Raw genomic sequence first — 22045 nt, forward strand, 5'->3', positions numbered from 1 at the left:
TGCCAGTAGCATTTTACCTCCCACACTGAGTCATGCAAAATGTCTCCAGATGTTTCCAAATGTCCCCTGGGAAGTAAAATCACTCCCAGTTGAGAACCACTGGTATTGGTAAAGCTGCCATATGGGGACCAAGGTGGAGCCAGAAGACTCTTAGATATCCAGGGGTAATTAAAAAGAATTACTGTAAAGTGCTGCAACGGGCCTAAGCCCTAACATCAAGCTGGGAAGTGGTCCAAGCTCAGCTGCCCCATCTGGGGAATAAGGGATGGTAAGAGAGCGAAGGGATGAGCAGAGACAAGCACCAGGCCAAGCAAAAAAATATGGGGCAATATTTTTAAGTGGGTGAGTTAAGTCACAGATGGAAAACTGAGATTGTGCAATTCCCTCTGGGTTCCACATAAGGTAGTAATCTTAGGTTGGATTCACATGCATGCATTTGAACCCACTCACCATTGTCCATGGTTACTTTTTCCCCCTTTGCCTGAAAAAACAATCTTTGCTGAGAAATCAAGAGCACCATTACACTGCTGGCCTGACTCAGAGAGTGTGTTGGCTGAAATAATGCCTACTGCTAATAAGAGGGACCAGCAAATAAATGGGTTGACTTGGTAACGACTTCAATGGCCCCCTAAAACCTCCAATTTAAGTTAGGTCATTTGGCTTGTGCTTTTAGGGAGGAAGATGTTTAAAACTCTGATCTCAGTTCTAACTTTGGCAATGAACCCTGATGCTCATTTTTTGAGCTTCTTCCTTCAGGTTTGTCCTCAAACTGTCTTAGAACAGACCATGCAGAGACAAAGCTGAGGGCTGGAAGACCTGCATCCTCATGAAAGCAGGTAGGGAAAGGAAAGAGTAAAAGCAAAATAGCACCCCTGCCTTCATTCCGGCCCATTCGATCATTGTATGTGATGCCTGGGAGCATCCACTTTGCACATACTGTACATTCGCCTCATTTTCCTTGAAACACTTTCTTAATCTGAATTCTAAGAACTGGTCTGATGACTTCCCGCCTCCCTCCTCATCTCGCTGAGGGCCAACGTTGGAGGCCCAAGGCTCCTTCTCTCTCTGCACGCACTCCTGGCTTGATGTGACGCCGTTTGCTGTCAGTCCACGACAGGGTCAGCACAGAAAGCCAGAGTAAGTGTTTAGAAATCTTCACAGCAATTTCACAGAAAAATTTCATGTCTGTTCAGTGTAATAGCAAAAATAAAATAAAACAAAGTAGTGACACTTGTGGTTTGCATTTCCTTATTTCACTTTTCCTTTAACTCATTTTTACCGTATTTAACAAAGTATTCATTCATAGTAACTGGGAATGAAATCACAAAGGTTCTTTAGCAGAGATCAGAGATATTTTAAGAAGAACCATCTTCAGATGATCTCACCCAATCCCATGGTTTTAAAATACCATCTATGTGTTGCTGGCATTCAGTTTTATGACTCCTGCCAGATTCTTCCATCCAACTGTCTACTCACCGCTCCACCTGGAAGTTTAAACAGCATCTCAAAGAGACATATTCAGAAATGAAGTTTGGTTTTGTTCCTCAATCCTACTCTGCGCTTGTCTTCCTTGGCTCATTAAATGGTACTACCACCAACCTGATTTTTCAGGCCAAATACTTAGGAGTCAGTCTTGACTAGTATCTTCCTACGACCCTCTACATCCGATGCAGCAGGGACTCCTGGAGGCTCTGATACTAACAGATATTTCAAGTTGGACCACTTCTCACCCTCTCACCACCAAGATCTCAGTTCAAACCATCACCTTCTCTCATTTGGAAAAATGAAATAGCCTTCTGCTATTTCCCCCTACTCTTGACCATTATGTAGACCATTATCCCTGGAAGTCACGTTGGCTTTTTTAAAACAGTCAACCCAATCAAGTTTTCTATGCTCCATTCTCCAACTTCCATCACACTTAGAACAAAGTCCAGAGTATACTTTTGGTCTAGGAAACTCTTGCCATCTTCCCTCCTGTTATTCCACCGTCATTTGGGACCACGCTCCTGCTAGAAACACCCCAAGCACATCCTTGTCTTAGAAGTTTTGCATCTTGCATCCCTCTTCCCTAGATGTTTGCAAGACACTCCCTTGCTTCCCTGAGAACCCGTTTCAGGATGGAGGAATGAAGATATGGGCATTTTAAAAGCTAGAAACAGATGATGTTAACAAAGACTGGACATTACCTGGCATCTGCTCCAGCCTCCTTGTTTATAATCTGCTTTCCCATGAGAAACGATGATGCACATACAGGTGTGAATACAGATATGCAATTGTACATAAAAGCATTCATGTACACACATAGATTTACATTTCTTTCATATTTTCTGTATGCATATGTACATCCTCATAGAGTTTCAATAAGGTAATAAGCTTTCATTCTCTCATTACATACGAAGATTTGAGGATCAAAGAAAATGAGTGACTTCTTCAAGATCATATAGATAATATAGTACTGGAGGCTGAGCCAGAATAGTGTTATTTTGATTTCAATCTATTTTTTTCCCACTAAATCACATGTCTTTTTTGTGCAGGAGATTTAAATCATTGAATAACAAAATCAATATTCAATGAAAAAAAAATGCCCCATCATAATCACTCTTACTTCAATGCACCATAAACTAATTAACAATGTACTATAATTTCATTATTTCAAGATTTGTTAAATGCCTCTCTCTTCCCCCAAAATGTAAGCTCCATGCGGGCAAGTATTTAGACTTGTTCCCTGATCTCTGTCCTGTGTCTAGAAAATACCTGACACAGAAAAAAGACCTAAATCATGTTTGAATGAATTACTTTATTTCAAACATGTCTGCAAATACAGAAAGTAGTAAAAACACTGTATTAGCTAACACAAGGGTTTTGCTACTTAGGTTTATCATTTATTCATTCATTTTATTCCTTTAATATCTTTAGTGAGAAACTATGCAGCCTTATAGCTATGGCTGCCCAATAACTAAACATCTATAACTGATATTTAGACTGTTCAGTAACAAGCCACAGAAATGTGAGCTGGAGAGAAATACATCAATTCAGACTCACTCGATTCTTATTTGGTGATAACATTACGAATTTTGTTCAGTAAACCATGTAAAGTTCCATGTAATTGTATACCTAAGATTGAAAGGAAAATGCTTTAAAAGTTTTAGGAATGCCAGCTCTCCAAAACCAGGGGAGAAGCCATAAAAGGACAAATTATTTCAGTGCTAATTACAACGTAGTTTCATCCGGTAATCAGCACAGGTCAGCCAAAGCTCTACCAGACTCTCATTCATTCACTCATGTTGCCACTTAGGCTTATCACTCATTCATCATGTTACTGGTATTTATCAAACACCTACTACGTGTCGGACACTGTTCCAGGGGGAGGGAAGGGGAGGACACAGCTATCGATAAAGCACACAGAAAACCTTCCCTCACCAAGCTGCCGTTCCAGGACAGCTCTGTTAGTCCTGACACCTGTTTGTGAAAACAGTGAAACTTCTTTTCATCGGCCGAATTCTGATAACTCACTGGTTGCAGGAGTTTTAGCATCCTTCCTTTTAGAGATGGGTTAGCTCTTTTCTCCAGAGTCCATATTTTCAAATGTCTGAATGGCCTCAAAATTAAGATAGATTATCCTCCTCCACCAGCACAAGGAAAAACACTTAGAAAATGCTTTTCAGATTTTGATTTATTAAAGACAAAACCATTTGCGTTTCTCATTGGGGAGTGTACACACACACACACACACACACTCTCACTCTCTCTCTAAGTAATCTCATCAAGTAGCTTTGGATGAAAACAAGAGAATGTGTCCATGAAGCAGAAATGAACTTAAGAAGTCTATGTGTGCAATTATAATTCACTTACCTTCTTCAGAGCTGAGGGTTTGTGCTAACACGCTGCTTATTCTGGCCTCAGTAAAATCGTTACCTCTGATTTTATTCAAACCTGTCACCACTATCAGGCCAGGGACTTGGTGTATTCGTCCCCTGACCGTGGTGCCCTCGTACATTCAATAGATTTATGATACATTTGTGACGTTAGCCTATTCCAGCGGGGCTGTTGGTTTTTTTGGCGGGGTGGCAAAGGATCTTTATCAGCCTGTGTATGTGGTATTATAACTCTTAAGAATGGTTCCATTTTCTGTACCAAACTTAATTGGACTATATGCTATCTCCCTGCCTTCTCTGCCTCACACCTTGCTTTTTTCAGCAAGGCGACCTCTGAGAACAAACGAATTAATATTCACTGCGCAGAGCCAGCTTTTTTTTTTAATTTGTAATCTTTGACTTTTTTTTTTTTACACCCATAAGCAGCCTTTTCCAGGAAAAGAAGAAAAACAAAGAGCAAGGAAGGAGCTTTAAATCTCCCACAAAATGAAACGAATGCCAAAGAATGACTTTCTATATATACAATTTCACCCCTAGTGCCAATCCACGACTTTTGGAAAGAAAAATTCGTTTAAGTTGGAAATTCATGGGAAAACTGTGTGAGAAAGAATTTGCAAGGATATATGCATTCATATCTACCCAACGGGTAAATCACCAACAAAAATGGTGGGTATTATGTTTAATATTGGGCAGGTGTCCTTGATTGGATTACCACATTCTGTTGATTCTTGTTTTGTAATTGGCTTTATTCCTTTGATAACTGTAAGTTTAAAAGCTAAATCTCTAACCTGTTCTTAGAAACAAAAATCAATACATATATGTAAACTAAAAAAATGTGCAGTATACTGTATACATGTATTTACATGCAAAAAAATTGGGAAGAACTGTTACCAAAATTAAAAATATATATCAATAGACTCAGAGTGTGTCTGTGGTAGTGTGAAGGCCTAATACTAGGCAGTGTCTGAAGCAAGACTACTACTTGGCATCATGGTTCTATCTACAAGAACATTTTCTAAATGACAATCTTTGGCTTTCTGTTCCCATTGAGGAGTGTTACAAGGAAGAGCATGAGGACATGTCCTATTTTGTGGATGATCTGGCCTTTTGGTCTACCTCCGTGCAGAGTTCACCCACCATGGGAGCACACAGGAAACATTCCTCTCATAGGAACATGTATGATTGTCTTCAGCAACTACACTCTTTATGTCTTATAAATACACTGAACTGTGATATTGATTGTGCTGCTCTCTTTGTTTGGACAATTCAGGAATTCAGCCAGAGCCATGACCACCTCTGACAAATGTGGCAATGCCAAGCATGTGTGAATGTGGCCTGTTCCTCAGCTGTGTTTTATTCTTCTATCCTTACTTGCCCTTTGCCCTATCTCCTCTCTACTGATTTTTTTCTGTCCTCTTGGTTAGCCATCTCAGATCCATTTTATCCAAAGGGTAGGGATTTAAGGAGACGGGGAAACATACAAAAGTTTGGCAGCAAAAATCATTTCTCGTTAGACATATAAACAATCTTGAATGGTGGGTATTTGCAAGTCTGTTTTTTTCTTCTTCATCGCATATTCAGAAGCTATTTGCATCAAACACAGGCCATTTTAAAGGTGAAATGAAGATGGTAACACATTCCAGGGAAGCTTGAAGTTCTGTGTTTGAAATAGAGAGCTCTGGATAGACAGTAAGTGGAAGTCCTATGCTTTTAAAGAAATTCATTTGTAACATGACATGAAATGGATATTTCAGCTGAGGTCTGAAGACTTGAGGCCCAACATGTTAAAGTGAAGGGGCTCAACAGTGCAGAAAACTCTGGAAAAGGAAGGAGGGTGGAGACAAGAGAAAGAGTCAGCTTTGGATTTCTGCTAAGTCCAGACAAGAGGGACAGTGATGTCACTGAGGCAACCATCAGCATCCCTTTTGTCCCTTTGCCTTTCCCCACTCCCACCCTGTAGGTCTCAGAATCCCAAGTTAGCAAAGGAGAGGTTGTTAGAGAGAAGAAACCAACAAACTCTGCTTCCTCCACCTGCCACACCCCAATTGGGGGAGGGGGTAACCCAACTTCCATTAGGTTGGACCCTTCATCATTCTAAGGCCCCGACAATTGAGTAAGTGAACTAAGGTTGTCCATGCATCTTATCTCAGAGTGACTGACAAGTCTGGATCCGCGTGACTGCTCATCCAAGGAGGGGAAGCCTGGCCCCTCCTAAGTAACAAAGACCACGGGAGACAAAATGACTCTGGTAACAAACACATGCCATAAGCCATGCTTGTTTGACGTGACATTTACACTTTTCTTCCCAAGCGTTACACATTTATTTGTCATGGTTCATTTTATATGTCAACTGACCGAATCATACGGTGTCCAGATATTTGGCTAAACGTTGTATCTTGGTTTGTTTGTGAGGGTGTTTCTGGATGAAACTGGTATTTGTTTTGGTGGCTTCCGTAAAGCAGTGTGACCTCCTCGATGTGGGTGGGCCATCACCCAGACCACTGGGGACCTGAAGAGAACAAAAAGGCAGAGGAAAGCAGAATTTGTCCCTTCCTGCCTAATTTTTTGAGCTGGGATGGGTCTTCCCCTGCTCTTTATACTTCTAGTTCTCAAGTCTTTGAACTTGGACTGAACTGCATCACCAGCTTTCTTGGATTCTAGCTTACATATGGTAGACTGTGGGACTTCTCAACCTCCATAGCTGAGTGAGTCAATTCCTCATAACAAATCTCTTTATGTGTGTATATATATATGTACACATATATATATACACATACACACACATACATACATATATATATATAATTGATATATGTATGTGTGTATATATGTGTGTGTGTATGTGTATAACCTCAATGGTTCTGTTTCTCTGGAGAATTCTAATACATTTTTATTTCATTCAAACCAAATAGAAATCCCGTACCGTGAAGATATCATGAACAGACATCCCATATCCTCCTAACATGTAAATGACATCCCTTTTCTATGGACCATATCCTGGGTCCTGGTGACTCTGTGGTACCATTTTCACACATCTGTGGGCAGACACCAGCTCTCTATGGGGACCCAGGCGCCCAACCGCATGTTAGCTTTCCACAAGGCAAATCACAGATTGGAAAAGGGCCTTTATCTTCTTTCTCTACAGGCAGTTTGACTCAGATAGTTGTCAAAGTCTTAGGTCATGACAATGTTATTTATGGAGAAATACACAAAGGGACGATGGAAAGTCTCCTTCCTTACAAGATCTGGTGAGGGGATTCTCAGCTCCCTCTCTAGGATGACGCTGCACAAAGTGGTCATTATGCAAAGTGACACCCTCTTTATGGAGTAAAAAAGTCACTTCTTAACTCTTCTATTTACTCCTTTTTAAATTTTTTAAGGAACATCCTCTAGGTTTGGCATACTGAGGTTTTTAAAGTAAGCCATCTCTCTGACACCTGTAATTTTACAGCTCTTAAGTCATTTGTTCACTGAACCATCTGTTGAACATCTCTGGGGAGACATGTTCTGCGGCTGTGATTTGGGGCAGAACGGATGGATGCACATGGCCGAGGAACACTTAGTCCAACGGGGAAAACACGTGGAAACCACTAGCTGTCACAGTATGTCTTCAATGTTGAAGAACAGAGACAGCAAAGAGCTTCAAGTGCCCAGTGGAGAAGGGCCAGGGAGTGGTGACTGTGGCAGAGAGGTGAAGAGGACTCTGGAACTGCGGTGCCAGGGCTCACATCTTAACGTTGCTCTATTACCGGCCGTGTGACTCTGGGCAAGTTAGTAACCTCTCTGTGTTGCCACTTCCTCATCTAGGAAATGTAGTAACAACTGTATCTACCTCATGGAGTTGTTCTAGATAGCACAGTTAACCCACACACACAGTGGTTTGGGGAACACACTGAGGGTCACATAAGTTTCAGATATGATAATTACCATGTCCCAGTACCTGAAGCAACAAGCACATATTTGGTGCCTTTTTATCCACCATCCAAATAAATAGACAGGAACTCCTGTACATATCCCATTAGACAGAAGTGTATCAAGTGGCCCCCCGTGGCTGCAAGAGAGACTGAGAATTTGAATACCTCACTCTCCCACTTTGAAGTTAGAGTAAAGGACAAAGATGACAAAGCAAAAACAACCCAAGTTCATTAACATATTTGTGTCTACAAATAATTTGTGTGTATTTGCTATTTCAAATTTGAGATTGGGTGATTTACCTGGGTTTCTTCTTTTAATTATAAACTTACAAAGACTAATAAGAAAAATTTACTAGTTTATAAAATAATATTGTAAGTTTATAAGGAATTAAGGGTCAGCATCTTATAAATTCAATATACTGTATTCATATAAATTTCTCCAGAATTTGGGACTGATCAGCCTGTTAGACCTTTGAAATGTTTAAGAAATAGAAATGAATATGTTAAATTTATGAATGCCATTTGAATATTTAATGAAATTTAATTAACTAAGTTGTGAAGGTCCCCTTGAAAGTGACTGATAAACTGTACTGGATTTATATATAGAATAATGAGAATTTGAGTTAGGTTTAAGAGCTTAAAAAAACTAGGTTTTGGAATTTGCAACTTTAATACTTTGATTATTAATTTGAAAAAACAAAATATCTTTTCTTTGGTTGAAACACCCAGTCACCAAATCTTACACTGAAAACAACTAGTAGGAAACAAGTTTTTGCTTCAAACCATCAAAGTAAATTCTAGGGCTTACTATGAACCACTGTGCTATACTTTGTTCTATGTTGGCTTTGCCAAATATTATCCCATAAAATGTTTCTCAAACCAGTGAGCTTCTAGTTGATACATTCAATAGCTTTTAATCTGCCCCCTTCGCGAGAGTCAGTGTATCACAGGACTCAGAACATCCAAGTGTCCCCTGCTTCTCTGAACATGATCCTGGCCTTCTGAACAGGTTCCTATTCTGATTTCTCTGGATCATCACTCCCCCTAACATCATCTCATCTCAGCCCCTTTCTAGAAGATTCTGACATTTATTATCCTTGGACATTTCTTACAGTTATTTAACCTCTATTCCAAAATCCACATAAGTGGCTCTTAAATGGCTGTGGAATTCAAGGCTTATATTTCCCATCACTCTCTAAACACAACATCCCAAATTTCTAAGTGACACCTCAAGCTTCCTTTGCAAACATCCTTCTCTCAGTGCCTTTCCTCTCCAGGATCACGTCACTTTCATCCCTCCCGTCACTAAGCTTAAAACCTCATGTAAATTTGCTCCCACCATATGATTTACTCCTCACATGCAATTAAGTCCTACTGAGACTGCAATTAATTCCTCAACATCCCTTCCTATTTTGTTTGTCACTACTCTGATCCAAACCCTCTGAAACGGTCTCCCCCTCGCTTACACCACTCAATTCATGAATGCTGTTTTCAATATCAAACTCCTGAAGTGCACCTAGGACGTGATGAAAAGAAAGAAAGGAAAAAAAAAAAAAAAGACCTTCCACAACGCCACGCTGCCTACTAGAGAACAAACACTTTCACGGAGGGTACCGGGCCTCCATGATGTTTCTGACTTTCCATCCAAGCCTAGTCGTTCTTTCTCTTTTCCACATACACCAAGTCTACTCAAATTTCAAGACCTACGTTAAATGCCCTTTCTGAATAGTCCTCTCATGCCTTCAACTGTCAAATCTCTTTTCTGAATGCCCCAAACACATCACAGATCCTTCTTTTGTGGTTCTTATACCTCAAAAATAGTAATAGTAAAGGAAAGGAAAGACGAAGGAAGAAAAAGAAGAGGAGCAGCAGGAGGAAAGTACGCAAGAAATCAATAAAGAAAATTGAGAGGAAGGAAGGAAGGAAGGAAGGAAGGAAGGAGGGAAGGAAGGAAGGAAGGAAGGAAGGAAGGGAGGGGAGGATGCAGAGGAGGAGAAGGTCCACAGACATGACCGGGGGTCTGCTCCGAGACAGGCTCTGGGAAGGTTTTTTTCACTTGTTACCCACCGGACATTGGCAACAGCCTGTCCTATGAAATCTTATAATAATCCATATTTTTCAGAAGAGGACACAGATCAATTAAATGCTGTGCCCAAAGTCCAGGCAGCTGGTAAGATCTAGGAGGGGATTTAAATCCATGATGTGACTGCCAGCCCCAGAGGAACAGCAACATGTGGCGAAAGGGTGATGAGCCAAGAGGAGGTGCGTGTCCCAGGAGGTCCCAGGGAGAAGAGACAACATATAGAATCACAAGGTTTTGGACCACAGACCATGAGGACACGGGAACCACCACAGCCACGTACTCTATTCCACGTAGCTGGGGAAGTTGACCTCAGTCCAGCCCCAGAGGCAGATCACTTTGAACGGAAGGAGGAACAGGCTTGCGTAGCAGGCAGCTGTAGGAAGGGCTGCGGGCAGTAGGACCACGGACTAGGCAACAGCGAGGGCATTCACCCATTACTTTATGGAAAAAAAAAAACTAGTTGAAGTAAAAAAAAATATGCTCGAAAAACACTAACCTGCTATTTAATCACTAAACTTCTTTTCTTAATTAGGTAACTGACTACTCTTGGAAAGGCATGCAGCCTCCACTGTGTCTAACACCTGCCCCCTTCCCAGCAAACATTTTAGTTACATTATATTTAGTCCAAACCCACATTTCTAGCCTCTGCCCCTTCTGCAGACAGACCCATGCTGTTATGACAGTTCTGCTTGAGTCACTTTTACAACACTGACTCTTCCCACGTAGCAAATACTCATTGAATATTTTGCTAGATTCATGAGCTTGATTTGGAATCCATTAATCATTTAGGAAAAAATGGTAACATACCAATTTCACAATTCACAAATTGTATTCGTGTTAATGTAAGTTCTAATATTTATGCTTGGGCCAAGTCAGTGGGCACTATGTCAGCGTGTGACAATGTGTCTTTCTATAATGCATGGATAGTTTAACCTCTTTCAAGTATACAGGCATGCCTCAGTTATCGCCCTGTGCCCTACTGCGCTCTGCAGATACTGTGTTTTTTTTAATAAATTGAAAATTTGTGACACCTCTGCATTATGATTAACGCATTATTACAATATGGTTAGCATTGTTTAGCAATAAAGTATTTTTTAACTAGTGTATGTGAACCGTTTTTTAGACATAATGCTATTGTGCTCTTAGTAGACTACCATATAGTGTAAACATAACTTTTAAGTGCACTAGAAAACCAAAAGATTCGTGTGACTCGCTTTATCCTGATAGTCTCTTTGTTGAGGTGGTCTGGAACCAAACCTGCAATATTGCCCAGGTGTGCATGTAATGGTTCTGTATGAAACTAAATTATAATCGTCAATCGAACAGTCAATCCAAAATCACTGAATTCCCAAAGAGAGAGAAATCCAGAGGGTGCAAAACTCCTATGCTCTTTCAGGATTCAAGTCCAAGGGCAAGGTCTCCACCCTTGACAGCATTTTGTTTTGTGTATTTGACTCCAAGAAGCTGAAGGAGGAAATTGCACCTGAGAGGGAATCCCTTTTGACGTAATCTTGTGGTTCCAAATAGGCAAGTATTGCATTTTAGACAAAGTGGAGTTTCTATAGCTTGTGATTTTAAAATATACAAACCATTCACTATAATTCTGACCTTCAGCCCCATTACCTTTTAAAACAGAGTTCCTAAGCTGGCCTCACACATGCCTCTGCAAATTAATATAATGCAGGAGTCCCTCATTTGACATGTGGGGATTTCTTAATTTTACCTAAAAAAAAAAAACCCATCATAAATGAAAATATAAATAAAAGAGACAAATAAGAACATGCATTAAAGATTTCATTTTAATTACCAAGAAGAGTTTCATTGCTATTGTGTTATTTGGTGCACCATTAATAAAAATCATAAAACACCAATATGCCTTTTATATTAATCCAGGCTTCTCCTTCTCTTGTTTTTATTTTGCTTGCTGGCCGATTGGTTTAATAAACAAAGTGACCCTTAAATCTTGAAAGAACAGCTAACTCTTGCAATGCCTGGGGTATGAAGAACAGTCATCTGAGGAAAGAAAATATTTCAGACGTGAATAAATAAACACATCTGTGGAATTAATGTAGGAATTATTTGGTCAACTTTGCCAGCACCGACTTTCAAATATTGAATTTTATATCTGGGGGGAAAAAATGTTCAAGTATGGAAAACAAACATGCCACGGACGAAAGAGCTCGTAAGATTCACCAGAGGGAAATGGAACAAGAAAATCCGTCCATCTGTTCAGACCTAATTTTTTTTTCATGGCATTTGGAAACGTGCTGGACAGAGATAACTTTGTTCAGTCCTGAAGTGCAACTTGACAGGGCTGTTGTTCCTGGCACCCGACGCACCACACAGGACCATGAAGAGCACGGAGCCGGCCAGGAAAAGGCAGCTGCCAGTGGCTGCGAGGGAATCAGAGCCCCCAGATCAGCCTTCGGTCCCTCTGTCCTCTGAGCACACGCAGGAATTCCATCTATCAAGCAAATTCATCATCTCGATTTACCGACAGCAAACTCTCAGAATGGAAAAGGGACCATGTGTTCTGTGACACACCGCACATCACAGAGATGATTTAAGAGGGTGCTGTCAGGAGACTGATACTCTGCACTACCTTCCTCTCAGTCATCTGTGTCCTGTACTCATTAATTTTTTCACCCAGAAGCAACATTTTCTTTTTCCTCATTTTTCCCCCTAAGATCCTTCCTATTCTCCCCTTCCTGGGATCCTGTGGAGTATTTTATTTTTCTTTTCAACCACATTCCCTCTTGCAAACAAGAATGAACTTAGCAGGTGTATCTCTGGTATCAGTGCTGCCTAGATAAACCACACTCCCCCCAGCCTCACCAATAGTGAGATGCACACCCCAACATCACCACCAAGACAGAGGAGCAACCTGGCTTACAACACAACCTCTTAGCATGGGGGTTCCACCACCAAAGTATGTTCGAATAATCAATTCTGATCTCTCTAAAAAGTTGTGGGTGTTAGGTCTGTTACTAGGTCATCCAAATTAACACTATTTTGTAAGTGATGCAGTATTCTGGAGAAATTCAAGTTTAACATTTTGTTATCAAATTTGTTACCAGAAAATTGTCCTGTTGGGTCAATTGTCCTGTGAAGGGAAAGATAAACTCTAGAAATAGCTTCTCCAAAATAGAACAAAACTTATTTTTACAGTAGGAACATGAACAAGGTTTCATGTAATAATTCAACTATATCTACACTCTGTTCCTAAAACCAAACCAAACTAAACTAACCCTCCCATGTCATTTAACAGTTAGAAAATCTCAGTGGTCCCATGTTTATGACAATTCTATGAATTTACATAAAACAGCATGTTTTGAATTTTTATCTTACACATCTTTGATGTATTTCATAAACACACCCGTAAGATTTTGAGGTGCCTTGGAGGAATACAGAAAAAATGAAAAGCAAAGAGCTCAAGAAACTAGAATCCATGAAAAATGAGGCAGAGAAATAATAAATAGCCAAGATATGATTCATACCAGGACATCTTAAAATCTTACACAAGTTTTTACAAGTAGGCTGCACGTTTGATTCTGAACTTCCTAGTAGCCAGAGAAAATAGGCAGCCATGATCAGTTATAAGATTCACACGAAAGTCTGAGAGAAAGTTCTTCCAAATTTCTCCATTGTCTGAAAGTGTAGACTATGTGAAATTGGGAAAATGTCTTTAAAATGTATTCTATTTCTACATCTTGTGTTTCAAGAGAATTCTAAGTACATATCGCTTCCTGGTCACTAAACTTGTTAGCCTGAGAGTGAGATGCTAGCCGTCTGGATGCTCTTCAGTCGTTTTGTGAAGCATGTGCTCGTCTGTCATGGAGACTTTACTTCCATTCTCCTCTAACATGCATCATACAGCAGGACTGAGCATGGTTAGGAACGTGGCATTTGAAACTGGCACATTTAATTAGTACTATGACCAGGTTGAGTATCGTTTTTCTCATTTGTAAAATGGTGGAATCAAATTAAATCACTTATGATATTGCCTGGAGCAGAGTAAGCACTAAAACTGTTAATTATGATTAAATTTGTCATTACTCTTCACTATTAATATTTAAGTCTGTGTGTCACATAGAATTATTTATTACCACTTAACTATTAATGTTTATGTTTGTACATAACATACAACAGTGTACAATCATAATGCTAATTCTGCTTTTAAAAAAGATACATATCATTACTAATAGACTATGCAGTGAGGTTTTTCCCAAATGGAGTTTGTGTGTGAGCGTCTATTAAATCAATTTAGTGCTGGTTTGGAATCACGGTATTTTTTTCCCTTTCTTACCTTATAAGGTAATCAGAGTCAAAGAAAGAGGCTAATAACAGATATTTTACATGCCATTATTTGGAACATTAGTCATTTAAAAAAGCCATCATCCAGTTGATGGTCTCGGGATACAGCATAATCAACAAATTCTTGGAAGTCAGCCATCCAGGCACAAGATCTCTGCTGGTGTTAAGAGAAAGGGCACACTAAATTGTCCAGGACAATGAATTCAGAAACCTAAAATTAAAATTTTAGTTACTGACACCAAGTATCTGCAGGCCTGGATGATGTGGAAACAGTCTATAAAGAAACTGACACAAAAATTTTTGTCATTCTTCTTGGCTTGTTACTTCCAGTGAAAAAACAGATTCTTTAATTGTATATGCTCTTGTCATCCTGTCAGTGCATTTCTATCATGCTTTAACTCTGCAGAGGTTACTTTGCTCATTTAACTAAATTAGGTCCATACAACATCAAATATTGCAGTCCACTGTGACACTAGTAAATCACTCATCATCCAATCCTTAATTCTACAACACTGAGCAAATCAGATGATGTAAGAGTCAAATTATTTGGCTATTTCAGGCGGGGACTCATGACATTCCTGATCTGTCTTGTACTGGAAAAGATTCCAACATGGAAAGTCAGAAGATCTTTATTTATATCTGAGCTTCCCACCCCTGAATTTCTGACTTTGACCTAGATACTTACATCTCTTAGCCTCAAAGCACTTAACTCTAAAGTAGAAAGAATAATTATCACTAGTTCAAGGACATACTGTGAGGATAATATGTGATGTTTGTAAAAGCCTTTGAAAATTAAGAAATATTACACAGAAGTAGAACCAGAGTTCACGATCTGACTCTCACTCAGTTATATTCAGATACACGATCCCAGTGGTTTAGGCAAGGATCAATCTCACAGGAGAGTGATTACAAACTAGAATCCCAGTTTTAAAACTTAAATTGCAGGACATAATTGGTCCAGGCTTTCTTCACAGAGTACCTCTTTCTAATGGCCAAGTCTTCTTAAGACACTAAATTATGCATCAAAAGTTTCCTTTTATGAGCACAGCATTACAGGAAATATAGCAAAGAACTTTCCCAAAAGTTAAGCACAAAACTCTGGAATCAAACTATCCGAGTTTGGAATCCTGGTCTACCATTATTTCTCTATGCCTGTTTGTATCTCCAAGCCTATTTCTTTATCTGCAAAGATGAACATAATGATAAAACTTAGAATAGTTGTGAAGGCTAGGTGAGATAGTATGTATCAAGCACTTATGCAGTGCCTGGCAAACACTGAGTGCTCAAAGAATGCTTACTCTCATTATCTGTTAACAGGGGACCAATATCCTACATCATTGAATGAAGAATGATAGTTCGCCATGTGAGAAATACTTAATCTCTTCACTTGAGTATGAAGTATACAATATAGAGTGGAGATGGATAAACCAGGTGGAGGAATGATCTACCATCTACAGATCAGTCAAAATTATTTACAGGTCAAGTGCAAGGAAAACATGATGTCACCATTTCCTTGGCTGTGCATCAAGTTTTGTTAAAAAATATTAATAAGATAAACATTCCAAAACCGATCAAGAAAAAAGAAAAAAGTCTCAAATGAAAACATATTGTAAGAAAAAGAGATGAAATAAAACAAAGGAAGATGACAAATAAAACAGTTGAAAAGTTTAAAACTTAGATGAAATGGAGAAAATACTAGAAAATGGAACTTAATGAAACTGACTCAATAAGACATAGAAAGTATAAAAAGCCCTCATTATAAAAGTATTTGAATCTGTTTTATTGACAGGAGTCAGCAAACTACAGCCAACAGTCTAGCTGTCTATTTGTAAATACAGTTTTATTAAAACACAACCATGCTTATTTATTTACATATTATCTATGGCTGCTTTCATAGCCCAACTGCAGAGTTGAGTAGTTACGATAGAGATTTCATGGCCCACGAGCTGAAAATGTTTATCATCTGACTCTTTAAGAAAAAGTTTGCCATAACCTGCTGTTTGAAGTCAAATTCTACTTATGAATATATATGCAAAAAAAGACATTAAAAGACAAAAATGATTATTAATAGCTACAGTAAAAAAAATTCAATAAAATCCAATATCCATAATGAGTTTTTAAAACATTCGCAAACTTGGAATGGAAAGATATTTCCTTAGTCTAATAAAACCTGTTTAAATAACACCTACAACGATCATCAAATTTAATGGTGAAATGTGGAAAAGCATTCGCTTTAAGAATAAGAAAAATGTGATGAGGCTTATTATTTAAACCTTCCACTTAACATTGGATGTTCTGGCTAGCAAAATAAGACAAGAAAAATAAAAATAAAAAAATAAATAAATAAAAAATTTTCACTTCCATACATCAGCACGTTGATAAATGTAATGTTTGAAAAAGAACATTAGACTCAGCAAAAAAAGCCAGATCCCCAAAATATACATTCCATATGATTCTATTTATATTAAAGTCAAGAACAGGCAAAACTAATCTACAGTGACAGTGAATCAGTGGTTTCCTGATTGAGAAAAAAGGAGGATTTGACTGAAATGGGGCAATAAGGAACCTTCTGGGATAACAGGAATGTTTTACTTCCTGATTGTGGAGGTGGTTACATGAGTGCATACATTTGTCAAAATTCATCAAACTGTACATGTATGTCTTTTCATATGGTTTCACATATATGGTGCATTTCATCATATGTAAATTATGCCTCAATTGATTTAAAAAGAAAAAAGGGAAGACAGAAAAATCTTTACACCAGCAACCAGAACTATAAGTACTTAAGAATAAATCTAAAAAAAAAGTTTTAAACATTTTAAGATTATATTAAGATATGAAGAGACCCACAATGGAGAGCTATACAATATTAATGCATAAAAAACTCAGTATCATAAAAGTTTCTGTTCTCATCACACTGACCTAAGATTAAATGCTATTTCATTCAAAATTCCAAATTTTTGTGAAATTCACAAAACAGTTATAAAGTAGACACAGAAGAGGGAAGAGACAAGATAGCCTCCAATAAGAACAATCAAGATACTCCTGAAGAAGAAAACTGTGAAAGGGGATTGCCCTTCCAGATATCAAGTTGAATTTTAAAACTGAATGAATTAATACAGTGTTGTGTCAGAGCAGAAATAAACAAATAGGACATGAGAATAGAATGTAAACCCAGAAGTGACCCACGTAGACTATTCAGTCAGGGGTGTTGGGCAATACTGTACTGGAGCTGGTTTGAACTGGCTCACAATAGCTGATTGTTAATTTTTTTTTAATTTTGCAAGCTATTTGCTAATATAACCATTGTTAAAAAGTAAATTGCACAAACTTACAATTAAGTGAATTTTATTAATAACAAAAGATGTAAATACTCAAAATTCATCACTTTCTAATGATTTTACTGTATTTTACTAAAACTCATGCTCTCGAGATCACTTATGTCTTTTCATCTGTGTGATGGAAACACTATGTAATGTGGACCACAGCATGCCTTTTCCTAACTCTGTGTTCAGCAATTTTTTATCAGTAGCTCAAAACTGGCAATTGTGGGAGTATTTATACCAAGGAAAATTTTCCATGCTACAAATCAGGGTTTGACTTATTGTTTTGTGTATTGCCTATTCTTAAGAGCATAATAGAAAAATATTAATAATGCAAATTAAACTTTAAAGTGTGTCATGTCTAAAAAAAGCATGTCATGTCTATAAATCATTACAATGTGAATAGTACAAAAATTAAGAAAATATTATTCTAGTATTCAAATGTTATTATCTGATTCAATAAAGAAGTCATTAATGTCACTGACAAATGGTGAATTTCCGAAACACATTTTGTTTCCTTTTTGTATTACTTGTTAACATAAGCAAAAAATGATCCAATAGACCATACTACACTCATTCATCAATTGCAACGATAGGTTGGCTACAAATACAATAAAAACAGTAAAAGCATTCTGTAATAATCAGTTGGTTAAATAAATTCACCCATAAATAATATTGTATAAAATATTTATAATATACACAGACATATTTTCACTGCATTATAGTATTCCATTATGTAACATAAGTTATCCAATGCCCTGTTAACCCGTAACTGAGTTGTCTTCAGATTTTTTTTAACAAAATTCAGATTTTTCTTAACTGCTGTTAAGAACAATTCTATGAAATCCTGGTGCATATGTACAAGAAGTCAGCCAGTCAAGGAAATGTGCCCACCTGATGCCTGCACCCTGTGCTAGCCCACACTCAGATATCCAGGACCCTGGCATGCCCTGCCCAAGTGGCCTTGGCCCAGTTCTAGGCACAGTGTCAATCTAGTCCCTGGACCAAGCCCAGTAGCAGACTGTGCCATTGCTGTGTGTACCCCTAAGCTTGATGGATAGCCAAGAGCAACTGTTTGTGGGGGTTGGGGGTGGAGTCTAGACATGCAGACTGTGATGTCTAAGTGTATATGTGCAAGTTTCCTGTTGGTGTAGGATAAGGTATGGGTGTGAATGTGGCACCAAAAATCCTAGAATTCTAAATCCAAACATGGCCTTCCAGGCTGTTATGAAGAAATGTCTATCAAGATTGGAGGACTGACCTTATGAGCATGACATATATCTGTTCAATATTTATCCAATGGTAGGAAGACCTCCATTTATACTCTGAAAGCCTGCTATTACAAGTATTATTAAAATATTTCATAACAAAATATTTCTTAAGAAGAAAGAAATATGCTAAGTGCATAATAAATGCAATTATTTAGGCAATACTTGCAATTTTTATAATAGCAAAAATGATCTGGCTAGCAAAAAAAAATAGTGTATAATGTAATCTTACTTTAAAAGTATCTTTATCTGGGCTGAAAATATGCCTGGGAAAAATATCACAACAATACTCACAACTCAGGAAAAAGACTTTAAAAATGGGAGGTGAGGAAATAAAGACAAGGGAAAAAATAAAATATTTGAAAAGTTTAACTGAAAAAGAGCTGAGAATTGGCCCAGTTGGGTCTGAGAGTCCAAAAAGGTCTTCACTCTCTTTTGTAAGCTGGGGAATATTTATTTTTGTATTATCATGGGAGTAAACAGAGAGAGAAGCATCGAAGATGACGCAGAGGGAGGAGAAAGGAGAAGGGAGTAAAAGAGGGAAAAGAGAGAATATAAATAATTTTACCTGAAATGCAAATAACAAGGTAAGGCCTAAAATGACTAATTTTCCCTGTATGTTTTGATCTTTGTTTGTTATGATTTCAGGCAAAGTATTTGTAGATTTTGTGAGTGACCTTATTTATGGATCCTGTAGCTCCATAGCTTTGGAACTCTTTCATCACTTTAAATATTCACAGGTCTCTTAAAATCACATGCCTAAAGGAATTTAGAAAGAGGCTGTTCTGTTTAACAGCGTAGATTTCACACAGAAAAACAATTCTTTGAAGATCCAAAATAAACACAATCTTTAAACAGAAGATGAAATGAAAGTTTAACTAACCTTATAATAAAATAAAATATTGAGCTTCAAAGGTGTGCGTGAATGAGCATTATACAAACCTCTTCTATCCAATGGTTACAACTCTCATAAATATTCTATCATAAAATCAAAATTATACATCTGAAATTTAAGATGAGATCTTTTTAAATAGTAAAATACTCCAGAATTAAAATCAGGTATTATTCTTCTGCAGAGAAAGTTGCACCATGAATAAACTTTAACAGAGGAAGAAAAAATACTATACATAAAAATCATTACTTTCAAACATATTTCTCACTTGACTCATCAATGCCTTTATTTAACAAACTATTTGCACTGTGAAAACATCCAGCTTGATCCAGAACAAGTTCATTCTGGTTTTAGGATTTTGGCATTTCTCTCCCAAGGGTGTGTGTGTGTGTGTGTGTGTGTGTGTGTGTGTGTTTCAGAGAAGCAGGAGAAACTGTCAGTTTAGCTGGCAAGAGTCATATTAACCTATTATAAGCACTGATGCTATAATTATATATACTCTTTCCAATAAGCCAGTTTGAAAGGAAGCAGCTAAGAACAGGTGATAGCTGATGATGCCACTGGTGCCAAAGCTAATGGCTTAATGTACAAAACAATGGGCCATATTAGAAAACATAATCGTTGACCAACACATTTCAGATAGTGATGACTGCTGAACTTATTAAATAAGAGAGAAAAATTAGCTAGGCATAAGTGCAAAATCAGACTTAACGATTTAAAATTACGAATCTGTAACAAATTATTAAATAGTTTCCCAATATTTACCACCTACATGTGTGCTTGAAAGGGTCCACCATAGAGATGGATCACGTCATCAGGAACAATGTGGTTTTCTTTTAATTGAAGTACAGTCAGTCACAATGTGTCAATTTCTGGTGTACAGCACAACGTCCCAGTCATGCATATACATACATATATTCACTTCCATATTATTTTTCATTAAAGATTATTACAAGATATTCAATATAGTACCCTGTGCTATTCAGAAGAAACATGTTTTTTAAATCTATTTTTATATATAGTGGCCAACATTTGCAAATCTCAAACTCCCAAATTTACCCCTTCCCATCCTCTTTCCCCAGGTGAACATAAGGTTGTTTACTATGCGAGTCTGTTTCTGTTTTGCAGATGAGTACATTAGTGCACAATGTGGTTTTATAACGCCATTTTAAGTATGGAGAAAAGTTAAGTCATTTACTCAGCCATCCAACGAAAATGCAATCAAACCTTAAAGTTTTAAAACATGGAAGTTTCTAACAGAATGTCTTCCATCTGACTCTTGAATGTTTTCAAGGAAAGAGCCAAAGGAGGTCTTTGAGTAAAATGTCCTGGGGCATCCATAATATGAGCTCTTGCTTACTACACTTGGAAGATAATGCTAATTAATAGTCATATTGCTAATAAATGACAGGTTTAGTGTTGGTATTATGGTTTATCTCTCACATCCTACTTTAAGCCTAGAAACTCGACAGAGATTGTAAATGTAGACTTGCAGACAATTGTGCTGACTCTTGAATGACCTCAGTACACAGCCTGATGCCTGGCACAGAACGAGTGATGTCTGTTGAACAAACAAGATTCAGTAACTACTGAATCTGAATACACATTCAGCTCCTCACCTGCCGGGCACTTCTGAATCAGTGAATGGGTAATAGTTGGTCTCACGTGACTCATCTCCCATTGCTGTTCTCCTTTCTAATGAGACTCCTGGAGAACTCGACTGAATTCTCCCATGATCTGTGGCCTCAATCAAGACAAGCTACCATCACATTAATCCTTTCTACAGATTGTCTGATATTTCCTTTAGGTACAGATTTTGATCAACAAACAAATGTCCATCCTTGTTAAGACATTAGAAAGATAAACACACTCAGAAAAGACCTAATTGATTAGCTGGTAGAGAAAAATAAAATAAAATTGCCACCTTAAAAGGGTTTGCATGAATTTGATTGTTTCTATATGCTGTCACAATTTCTAAGTGGATAATGTAATAAAAGAAAATAAATATCCTTCATCTTCAGGAAGCACTATATTGTAGTGGTAAGAACAAGACTGTTATTTGACCAACCACCATCTACTATCTTAGCTATAAAATTTTCCTTCTTTGTAAAATAAGAATACAAAAACCTGTGTCCTACAGGGCTCGTGTGGTGTTTGTATCACAGAATTGTAAGTCATTGGTCTAGCACAATGTCAGAAAAACCACGGCTACTCAAATAATGATATTCACTATTGCTCTGGCTATTTTTTCAGTTAAAGCAAAAAAAAAAAGGAAGAATTTAAAGTGACAACAGAATAACTATTTAATCTTCTTGCTAAAAGATTTATCATGTCTGATTGAGGAAACAAAGACTGAACTTGCTTTTTCATAAGAAA

At 37.8% G+C, this 22045-nt stretch overlaps 1 protein-coding gene across 3 annotated transcripts in view; it reads right to left on the bottom strand.

Annotated features, from left to right (window-relative positions):
* FBXL7 (F-box and leucine rich repeat protein 7) overlaps positions 1-22045 on the bottom strand; it is a 414211-nt gene that overhangs the window by 165908 nt on the left and 226258 nt on the right. The gene's annotated exons all lie outside the window — the stretch shown is intronic.

The sequence above is a fragment of the Vicugna pacos genome, chromosome 3 (genome assembly GCF_048564905.1).
Source record: "Vicugna pacos chromosome 3, VicPac4, whole genome shotgun sequence".
NCBI lineage: Eukaryota > Metazoa > Chordata > Mammalia > Artiodactyla > Camelidae > Vicugna > Vicugna pacos.